This window comes from Caloenas nicobarica, chromosome 1 (assembly GCF_036013445.1).
Source record: "Caloenas nicobarica isolate bCalNic1 chromosome 1, bCalNic1.hap1, whole genome shotgun sequence".
Taxonomy (NCBI): domain Eukaryota; kingdom Metazoa; phylum Chordata; class Aves; order Columbiformes; family Columbidae; genus Caloenas; species Caloenas nicobarica.
This window is the reverse complement of record NC_088245.1, coordinates 58,439,779-58,451,599: the sequence shown is the minus strand read 5'-3', so window position 1 is coordinate 58,451,599 and position 11,821 is coordinate 58,439,779.

Genomic DNA, 11,821 nt, shown 5'->3' with positions numbered 1-11,821 from the left:
ACACATAGGAGAGGTATTTCCTGATGCTGAGGAAAGTGCAAGATTTGAAAGCCTGAAAGCTTTGTTGGCACAAGGCATGCTGACAAACCTGCTTGTATTGCCCAGTCTCCATTTCAGATTAATTGTATTGTGCATTTAAGAATTGATCTCTGTACAACTTCTTATTTTATAAACTTGTAGATGTTGTGGGCATCGTGGCGCCCAGTGATGAGGGCAGCAGGACAGCTGGAGGACGTTCACAACTCCCCTGCTTACTTGCTATATAACTTTTGGAGAGTCTTCTGGTCCCAGTGCACTCCAGGATAGCTGTTCCTTCAAACGAAGTTAAGGAGATATGTTTGTGGAGGTGGGAACTTGATGCTTGATACTTGGGAACTTGATACAATAGAACAAGGGGTAATGGTTTTAAACTGAAGGAGTGGAGATTCAGGCCAGACATGAGGAAGAAATCTTTTACACTGAGGGTGGTAAAACACCGGCCCAGGTTGCCCAGAGAGGTGGTCGATGCCCCATCCCTGGAGACATTCCAGGCCAGGCTGGACGGGGCTCTGAGCACCCTGGTCTAGTTGAAGATGTCCCTGCTCATGGCAGGGGGTTGGACTGGATGAGCTTTGAAGGTCCCTTCCAACCCAAACTGTTCTATGATTCTGTGATTCTTGGCTAATTACTCTGTATGAAAGATCTGATTAGTTTTGGCTGCACATGTTCAAGCACTTCCAGTTCTGTGGATGGAACATACTGCTTTTGCGAGAATTTCCCAGTTTCTGTGTTTTAAACATCACCACTTTGGAGGTGCCTGTTGTCAGACTCACACAGGTACTCTCTGTCTCAGCCTGCCAAAAAGGATAACACTGGATATGCTGAATGAAGAGAAGTTGTGAACGCTGAGCTTGTCGGACGAAAGCCTGCTGGCTTCTGGAATTGCTGTCCTGCAAAAGACACAGCATTTTCTTTCGTTCGTGTCTCACTGCTGTGGCCTCACATCTCTGCAATTCTCATGCCTCACAACCTGCAGAAACATTGCACACGTGTGTCTGCTTTTGGGGAGGTTGGTTACTATATATATTTTTATATATATATGTATGTATATATATATATTACTTTTTCACACTCTGCAAATCATAGAATGGTGCTGCTGTGGGGTGGTTTGGTTATCTGGGTAAGGTGGTGGCAAGCTCCCCTCCTCCATTTGCTCTTGGTAACTTCTTACAGGTAAGGGGAATAACCCTGATTTATGCGGGTGCACATTCTTTGTTTTCCCAAGGGAGAAGGAAATATGCCGTGACACAGATTCATCATGGATTTTAAGCCAGTAGCTTGGGGCTCACAAATCCAGATTAACAAAATCCTCTCTAGCTTTGCTCCAGAAGCTTTTGTGACTGAATTGTGCAGCTGATTCACCAAGCAAAAGGCAAGAAGTGAGTTAAGTTGATGCAGCTCGCTTGATTGACAATCATATCTTTAAATCTGCTAGAAATGCCATTTGCAAAGGCCTCTGAAAGAAAGTAGTGGTTACAAGGATGATATTAAATCATTCTGAAGAGAGATTAACATCTCAAATTAAACATCTAAATTGGCGTGCAAAGACAGGCAGCAAGTATCACCCTGCTTGGCAGCATGTGATACCGAGGGGAAAAAAAAATCCTAAAATTCACTCCTCTGTTCCAGCCTGCACCTTGTTGATTTAAGTGTGTCTTTCTAATCCCCATACTCTATTATGGAAGCTGGGTATTTCCTTCTAGTGGATTATTCACTGATTTCCCCCTTGGCTTTGTGTATTTCCAGTTTTTTCAGCGTATTCTCTAAAGCGTATTTTCAGCCAGAGCGGCTGGATTTTTTTTGTGTTTTTGTTTTGTTTTGTTTTGTTTTGCTTTTTTCCCAGAGCCATCTGCAGAGTTGACTTTTGCATTTTATTCAATATTTGTATGCCATTGCTTTGAGGAATTTTGTTCTGTCATGCTGTCTGCTGCTCTGCTTCAGTAAGACCTGCCTTTTCTTTCATGTAGTGCAATTAAATCATTTTGTTTATACAGTATCTTTCTCTGTCAGCTTCTTAGGCTCACTTCAAAAGTTGAAGTAACAGGAGCATTTTCTGTTGCATTTTTCCTCCTTTGTGTGTTTCTGTGTTGCCAGCAAAAGATGAGATTTCACAACACATTAGAAAATTTAGCTACGGAATTAGGGGAGCTTAATTCAGCACTTGGACCAGATGAAGGATGTCATGGGGGTATCCTGGGGCATTTTTAAAGATGATTACCTGTCGTTTCTGGTGTAAATGTAGCCCTTTGATGGAGTCCAGCACAGCCTGCTGGATTTGAAGGGCTTTTAGCAGCTGGGCTCTTCAGTAAGTGCTGCAGAACGCGACCTGGGGGTGCAATGGAGATGTAACACAGGTCTCCGTTTCCAAACTCACGCTTCCAGGCATGTTTTGGGGGAAAGGATCCGTCGAGCACGTGTTATCCTCTCAGAGTCCAGCTGGGAAATGTGAAAGGGAAAAGACTGGTTAATGTTTAAATCCTTTACACAGATAAGGTGTGGGTATTAAGTAACCTTGAGGAAGGGTCTGATGCAGGTTTCCGGGCGTTTATGCCTTATTTGAAAAATCAAAACTGTTTGGAAGTGGGCAGTCGACACCCGTGTGGGTCTGGTACAATAGCAGGACAGCGTGAGTTGCTTGTTAGACAGAAGGAACATGCTGTGCAAACGTCTTTGCTCAGCTTTGCAAACACGGGAGCTGCCTGCCGAATCTGTGTTCCTGTAAACTTTAGCCTAAATGGCCAAAAGTGTCTTAAGCCAAGAATAGACACGTGAAAGAGGAGACACCTAGAACGGTGTTCAGTAAGAAAAGAAAAAAAAACCAACTTAGGCCATAGCTTATATTTGGGTAATCAGATGAAAGGAGGCACAGCAGAATTCCTAATTATGAGGCTTATTGTATAATGTGAATGTTTTCTTGCAGTCCCTGACAGAAATTCTATAGCCAGAGTTATCGAAAAATCAACTTATTTCTGTTTGTGATTTCTCTGAGAATCAAAAGATGGTTTGCTTGTTTGTTTGTTTTTCCCCCTCATCATGGAACGGTTGCTACTCCTCCATTAACTTTCAATCAGAAACCAACCCCTTCCCTTTCTGGCATCTTAAGAGGTTGCTACGCTGATCTGTCAAGCTAACAATCTTTGCTGCAGAAAGCAGGAGTGGGAAAACCTCTGAGGGAATATGTGTGCAATTAATCATACTGCCTTGTCAGGTCACAGACCCACTGAATGAATCAACCCCAAAGTTTGATATTTGAGAGGCTGTGCAATTTTCTTTCTGGTTTGATATGGTAGCACGGGTGCCATCATTACTTGCACAGTGGTTAATTCACAGCTCTTTGGTGGTCTAATGGTTTTAAGTCTCGTAAGCTAAAAAAATTGCTTTGCATACACTGGATGCATGGCTAGAGATGCAATATGAAGAAAAAGAATAGTCCATTAAATTATATACCCACAATTTGGATGTGAAATTTTATTGTATAATACATTGGCATAGCTGTAAAATTATGTACAACCCTACAATACACAAACAATTTCCATACAGCACATACAGCAATCGAGCTGAAATAACTGCCAGAAATGCAGTAAAAGTTACTTAAATCACCTTTGATATTGCATTAAAAAAAGCAATCTGCCTGTAATTTAATTTAATGAGCTAATGCAGTGTCAAACATTACCTTACATAAGGCAACTTTCTCACAACTTTTCAGCTAACATAAGGTTTATCTCTATTTATTTGCATGCCAATTGCCATTCGCTAAAAGCAGATGGAAAAAATCAACTACTAAGCTCTTTCATATAATTGCTTGTTCAGAAAGTGACAGCAACTTATGGTTTCTCGGCAAAATTCTTTAACTATTTGGACCCCATACAGCAGCATCAATTAAAAAAGGGATGTGAGCAGCTAAAGTTTTGTTTCAAAAGCCTCCAAGAACCAACTTTGAGGCCATTTCCATTCCCTCACTGTAGGACTAGGACAAATCTAGACTTCATATGAGGAGCAATTTCTGATCATACCCAAGAAAGCACATGCCAATATTGAAGTCTGTGTCTTTTCAATATACACACATGGCTGCATTTCAGTTCAATGTATTTCAATGGAAGAATGCAATTTCAATGCAAGAAACACAGGCTCCTACACCAAAGGTTTGTGGAACTGCAACCTGAATTTTGCAGGTGAGATGCTTTGAGCAGAGCCACAGCCCTTCTCATTTTGGCAGGAGAGCACCTCCTCCCTCACCCCTCTGCCCCCTTGCAATTAAAAGGACTGAACCGTCTTTTCCTGCACTACTCCTCTGAAGAATAATGTTTGAGACCATTAAAAATTAACTGTGAAACTGTGAGGAATTGTCTAGATCCTAACTTTTTTTTTTTCCCTGAAAAATCAGGAAAAAATGGTCTAATACCGAAGGAAAAAAATAATATGGAGATTCTGGAGTTAGCTAGCTTTCCTTGCTTTTGATGGATTAATTTTCAATCCTTACTGAAAATACAAAGTATATGCTATGAATCTACAAGTGTCCAGACAAGTGAGTTGCAGGCAGTCAATGGTTCTGGTGTATTAAAAACAAATCACAGAATCACAGAATCACAGAATGTTAGGGATTGGAAGGGACCTCAAAAGATCATCTAGTCCAATCCCCCTGCCAGAGCAGGAAAACTTAGGTGAGGTTACACAGGAAGGCGTCCAGGAGGGTTTTGAATGTCTCCAGAGAAGGAGAATCCACAACCCCCCTGGGTAGCCTGTTCCAGTGTTCTGTCACCCTCACTGAGAAGAAGTTTCTTCTCACATTTAAGTGGAACCTCTTGTGTTCCAGCTTGAACCCATTACCCCTTGTCTTACTGTTGGTTGTCACCGAGAAGAGCCTAGCTCCATCCTCGTGACACCCACCCTTTATATATTTATAAACATTAATGAGGTCACCCCTCAGTCTCCTCTTCTCCAAGCTAAAGAGACCCAGCTCCCTCAGCCTTTCCTCATAAGGGAGATGCTCCACTCCCTTAATCATCTTTGTGGCCCTGCGCTGGACTCTTTCCAGAAGTTCCCTGTCCTTCTTGAACTGAGGGGCCCAGAACTGGACACAATATTCCAGATGAGGTCTCACCAGGGCAGAGTAGAGGGGAAGGAGAACCTCTCTGGACCTACTAACCACCCCCCTTCTAATACACCCCAGGATGCCATTGGCCTTCTTGGCCACAAGGGCACAGTGCTGGCTCATGGTCATCCTGCTGTCCACCAGGACCCCCAGGTCTCTTTCCCCTACACTGCTCTCTAATAGGTCATTCCCCAACCTGTACTGGAACCTGGGGTTGTTCCTGCCCAGATGCAAGACTCTACATTTCCCCTTGTTATATTTCATTAAATTTTTCCCCGCCCAACTCTCTAGCCTGTCCAGATCTCGCTGGATGGCAGCACAGCCTTCTGGCGTGTCAGCCACTCCTCCCAGCTTGGTGTCATCAGCAAACTTGCTGATGGTACACTCAATTCCCTCATCCAAGTCATTGATGAATATATTGAACAGTATTGGTCCCAGAACTGACCCTTGAGGCACTCCACTAGATACAGGCCGCCAACCAGACTCCGCCCCATTGATCACAACTCTCTGGCTTCTCTCCTTCAGCCAGTTTGCAGTCCACCTCACTACCCGATCATCCAGTCCACACTTCCTCAGTTTTGCCGTGAGGATGCTGTGGGAGACGGTGTCAAATGCTTTGCTGAAGTCAAGGTAGACCACATCCACTGCTCTGCCATCGTCAATCCACCTTGTTACGTCTTCATAAAAGGCTATGAGGTTGGTCAAACACGACTTCCCCTTGGTGAAGCCATGCTGACTGTCCCTGATGACCCTCTTATCCTTGATATGTCTTAAGATGGCACCAAGGATAAGGTGTTCCATCACTTTCCCAGGGATGGAGGTGAGGCTGACCGGTCTATAGTTGCCCGGGTCCTCCTTCTTGCCCTTTTTGAAGACCGGAGTGACATTTGCTTTCCTCCAGTCCTCAGGCACCTCTCCTGTTTCTCAAGACTTGGCAAGGATGATGGAGAGTGGTCCAGCAATGACTTCAGCCAGCTCCCTCAGCACCCGTGGGTGCATCCCATCTGGACCCATGGATTTATGGATGTCCAGATTGCTTAACTGGTCCCTAACCCAGTCCTCATCAACTGAGGCAAACTCCTCCATTGCCCTGCCTTCCTCTGGGGCCTCAGGGGTACGGGGCTCCTCAGGACAGCCTCCGACAGAGTAGACAGAGGCAAAGAAGGCATTCAGTAATTCTGCCTTCTCTGTATCTTCTGTCACCAGGGCACCCACCCCGTTCATCAGTGGGCCTACATTGCCTCTGGTGTTAGTTTTATCTGCCATGTATTTGAAGAAGCTCTTCCTGTTGTCCTTGACCCCTCTCGCCAGGTTTAACTCTAAGGAGGCCTTAGCTGGTCCCGATCAGCTGATCTCGACGACTGAGTTGCTGCTTTTTTGCATCCAAACTGGAGACTAATGGAGATACATACAGGAAGCAATACACCTTAGGGAGCATTTTAAATAATGTCCCGAGATCTTATTTAAAAAATTAATTTAGATCAGACTAGCAACAAATGAGGGGGGGGATTGAAAACTGGCTGCAGATCTGTCAACACAAAGCAATAATGAACAGCAAGATACCGAGCGCAGGTGTGGGGTGAGGTGTCTCAGTAGCTTTATTCATGATATGAAATGGCAAGGTAAAGGGCAAATTAATTGAATTTAAAAAAAATATGACAGATCAGGAGGGTTGCAAGCTCCAGTTTGATGGGCAGGTGATTCAACAGCAAATATGAGGAGCTAAGAACATTAGCAGAAGAAGAAAATGTCCTTTCTATTCCTGAAAAATACAAAGTAATAAATGAAGATGGGAGGGACAGAGCAAATATAATGTTTGGTGGAAGGAAATATTTTGGCAAAAAAAATGAGACTGTAAAGCCTTTGGATGGATGCTAGACAGCATGCTGGTATGATTGCTGCCAGCTAACCCTGGCTTTGGTTGAATCAGCTGGTGTCTCAGCCTGAAACTGTAGCCTTTTCTCCAGTAGCTGTCACATAGTGACTTTTTGGTAGAATATGGGGGTACCACGTTGTTTTGATTTTTTTTTTAACCCATTTCAACCTATTTTTTTGTAGCCTGTTTTGCTCAGAGCAAACTGTATTTCCCATTCTTTTTGCGTTGAAATTGCTGGGAAGTTTAGAGCAGTGTTGCATGGGTTTTTTTCAGCAATTTGGGCAGTTTCTGGTGCGTGAGTCTGCATGTTGGGGACAGCATGGGGGGAATGGAGCTGAAGCTGGCAGAGCCTGATCGCGACAGCCTCATCCTCTCTGGGTTGCATAAGTTACTTAAGTTACTTAACTCACCTTTGATATTGCATTAAAAAAAAGTACAACAACAAAAAAACGGCAATCTGCCTGTGATGTTATTTAATGAGCTAATGCAGTGTCAAACATCACCTTACTTATAAGGTAACTTAAAGCAGCTATGCTGCCTTTCCAGATCCAGAGAGGGTGGAGCCATCGCTGCCGTGCTCTGCCGGCTTCGAGCTCTGTCATTGCAGCATCAGGACCGTCACATTGATTTTTCTTTCCATAAAGCAAAGTTTCTATTGCAAATCCATGCACAGATGCATGGCCCTGCATAAACTCTCCCTCAGGGAAAGGAGTTTGCACGACTGGGTGCAGCACACAGGACATTGCTGGAGCTGAACATCTCAAAATTCACTGGTGTCAATGTCAACAGGTTTGGGGCTATTGTTGTTTTTTTCTCCCGAGATATTTTGGGCATAAAACATATAGTTATGCACAGCAGTTATTTGACAGTAACCTGTTTTCCTTGCTTACAGGGCATGCACATGTGCTCAAGGAAACCCCCCTGTGCAAAGTGAGCAAAATTAAAGGTTTGGGCAAAACTCCATATTTCAAATCATTTTTAAATGACCTACTGTTTAAGTTTTGTCTTGACCTATATTGAAACATTGTGGGAATTATTTCTTTTTGGCCATAATATCTGTACAGATCGATAGCCCATTTTGTGGAAACAAGGCAGCTAATGTATGGCTGCATAGTGCAAGCTCATCGCAGCATTAACTGTGCCTCCAAGGAAGATGGATTTGGACTTGTTCCTTCCTTCAGCCCTGCTATTAGAGTGACGTACATACTTTTTGATTTCACTCTGTTGCTTCTTTCTTAAGCACTCTTTCTCTGAGCATACAAATGCATAGGTACTGTGTGGTAAAGGTTTACCAAACTCATCATTATTCTGTATTCACGCACACTGAGCCATCTCTCTCAATAATTAGCTTTATAATGATCGAAGACATTCTGTACCAGCTTGCATTCCTCCTCATGTTATTCTTCTCTGTCATACTTGTCTAACACTGCTTATGATGCATTTTCAAGGTTGCTTTTATTGATAGCTAAAACAAAAAGGTAAAGTAAAAGTGAAAAGCCAAATTGATTAGTTTTATATTTATTTTACAAAGACATTAAAATTAACTTTTTTTAAAACGTACATTCTGTGCTTTGCTAAATAACCTTGAAGACTGTGTTACCACGTCAAGCATTGCTATTAGCAATACTCATTACGTAGGTCAAAAACATTCTGATAATATGGCCCTATCCATTTAAACACTACCTATTATCCCCTATGCAATCTGGAAAAAAAAAAAAATTAAGAAGTGCTGTAGCTTTTCTGACAATTAAGGGTTTGTTTCCCTTTTCAAAAGAGTACATTTCTGGCAAATGTACCATATTACAATCTGCTCCATCATTGGGTGAGGAAAAGGAGGGCTGGCAGCACAGTTATTTTTAAGAAAGTCTTTCATACAAAGATTTTAATTGGACCGTAGGTCTCCTCACATCCCTGGGAAGCGAGAATTACTTTTACAAGCAGCTGAACTGCTGCTTGCAGAGGTTAAGTGTTTTGCACAAGGTTGGACAGTGAAACAGAGACAGAGGTGAAATGCAGAGATCCTGGCTCCTCACCCCCCATCCCAGCTGCTCGACTCATTCCTTGTCCTTTGCTGAAAACATCTACAGCAAGATGCAGATTTTGCGGTGGGATCCAGTGTTTCTGCACATCAGAGGCCCCGAAAAATGCTTGTAGTGCTCTGCAGGCTGGGGTATGTGATTGCAAGTGGTGGTGCTGGCTTCTGCTGGCTTCTGCTTCCACCCCGAGCGCTGGATGCTGGTTTGGTGATGAAGTGGTGCTTCGCCATGCTGGCTGGGGATGGTTCTCAGGCATCTGAGGGAAGGGAGACAGCTTTTCCTCCCCTTCCTGCCTCCTCTAGTCGCTTTATCCCTTACTGTTCCTCTGAACAATGCCCTCGCAGTTTGAACTAATTTTCTTTGAACTGCAGGCACTGCATAACTCATACTTTTGTGTGTTATTCCTTCCTTAAACATCTGCCATTATTTATCAGTACGGTTTAAACTCTTTATGTTCAATTTATTAGTCTCTCTGAGAATTACCTCCAGCTTTGTGTGGAAATACACTCAGCGGTGGAAACAGCTGCCAACCACATAGCTCCCCTAGATCCTCTTGTGATGGTTTTCATTACGACACGATGATCTCCAGCACTGTTTCAGAGGGTGGGATTTGATGACTGTACCATTTTCCTGGAAAGAGGAGGCAGCACCATCCGACACAAGCCAGCACAATCTGTTTTGACATCTATGTTTTGAGTGAAGACATTTTTAATGCTGATCCAGAGGCAGATGCCGTTGGCAAACCCCTTTACTTGGATACACTGCAAAAGTTCTCCCCTTCTCCTGGACATGCAGCGTCTGGGAGGCAGCTGTGGGCTCCCACCGTGTGGTGCTTCTCCAGCAGATCTGGGGATGTGGCATTCATGCTGCCAGCAGCTGTGGCACCTGGTCCTTGCCCAGGCCTGCTCCATTGAGTTCATGTCACAGTCTTAAATGTAAGGAGTCGAGGGAGGTTCTCCTTCCCCTCTACTCTGCCCTGGTGAGACCTCATCTGGAATATTGTGTCCAGTTCTGGGCCTCTCAGTTCAGGAAGGACAGGGAACTGCTGGAGAGAGTCCAGCGCAGGGCCACAAAGATGATGAAGGGAGTGGAGCATCTCCCTTATGAGGAAAGGCTGAGGGAGCTGGGTCTCTTTGCTTGGAGAAGAGGAGACTGAGGGGTGACCTCATCAATGTTTATAAATACATAAAGGGTGGGTGTCACGAGGATGGAGCCAGGCTCTTCTCAGTGACAACCAATGATAGGACAAGGGGTAATGGGTTCAAGCTGGAACACAAGAGGTTCCACTTAAATTTGAGAAGAAACTTCTTCTCAGTGAGGGTGACAGAACACTGGAACAGGCTGCCCAGGGAGGTTGTGGAGTCTCCTTCTCTGGAGACATTCAAAACCCGCCTGGACGCCTTCCTGTGTAACCTCACCTAGGTGTTCCTGCTCCGGCAGGGGGATTGGACTAGACGATCTTCTGAGGTCCCTTCCAATCTCTAACAGTCTGTGATTCTGTGATTCTGTGAGTACAGTGGGATAATGGGCTTAGAGCCTCACATAGATAATTAGTGATCTGCTGTTTTTTGTGTCGTTCTCCCTCACTTTTCAGACTAGCGCTAGGATAAACCGCTTGCTTCAAGATCCCGTCTTGTCCAAATCCTTTATTTGCTACCATTGACATTTTCCAGGAACCACGGTTAGGTCACACCAGCTTCTGTGGCAAATTAGACCAGCCACAATATTTGGGGAAAAGCTTGATTTAAATACTTAATTATGAATATCAAGTTCGAGGCTAGAGGGCCATTCATTTCTTCTCATTAAAGGCCATTGCTCAAGCAGCTTTGAAGTTCAATTATTTCAAGGCCCATATACTACCCATATCTATCTGTGTCTCTGCTGTAAGGTCTAAAATGCACCACTGTTTTCTATAGCATCTTGCATACCATCTGTTTTCCAAATCACTTTCCTCAGCTGCATAATTTAATTACTGAGATAAGAACTAGAAGGGGGAGGATACGGAGATGTAGGTAAGGGAAATTTGTTTATGCAGTCTCTGCACCCAATTCTCCCTTTCAGTGTGAAGTACTAGAAGATAAAGTGTAATTTCAGGAGCAAACAGGACCTGCGCCCATTAACAAGATGCTCAGCTTTCCTGTCGACCTGGAGGAGTCTATGCAGGGAACAAAATCCCGCCACACTGAACTTTCATCTGCTTGGCATAATACAAGGTATGAGCCAAAATCCATCCTCCCTCCTGCTGTCCAGAGCTTTTTTTGCCTTTCTTTGGTCCCCTCTTCTTTGAGGCTGGTTCCCAGCCATCAGTCATTCTTGCACCTATGGGAAAGTCAGCGCTAGACCCGCTTTTTTTCCAACCCATCATTCCTGTTCCTCACAGAGGTAGGTGACAGGCTGGGGACTGAGCTGGGTTGGGGCCTCATTTTCTGGGGCCAGCCAGGTGGGACTTGTGAGGGGCAGGTCAGGCTTTGCCAGAGCAGCTGGGCTAATGGAACAGGGAAGGGTCTGAGAGGCAAAACCAGCCCATGTCTGACAAACCCTGCCCCGCCAGCCCTTGGCTGCGTAAAAACCTCGGACACTCTCTCCTGGAACAGAGCAGAGAGCTTAAAAACAGCCATTTGTTTTTGTTGATCACAAGTTAATTTTAACATAGGTCGCCCCCCAGTCTGTTGTGCTGAGTGGCAACAAGCAGAGGGCTGTGGGAACATGTGGGGCTGGAAAGGAGAAGGTGGGCGAGAGCCGCTTCCTCAGGGAAAGCAGCATCTCGCACAGCCGATT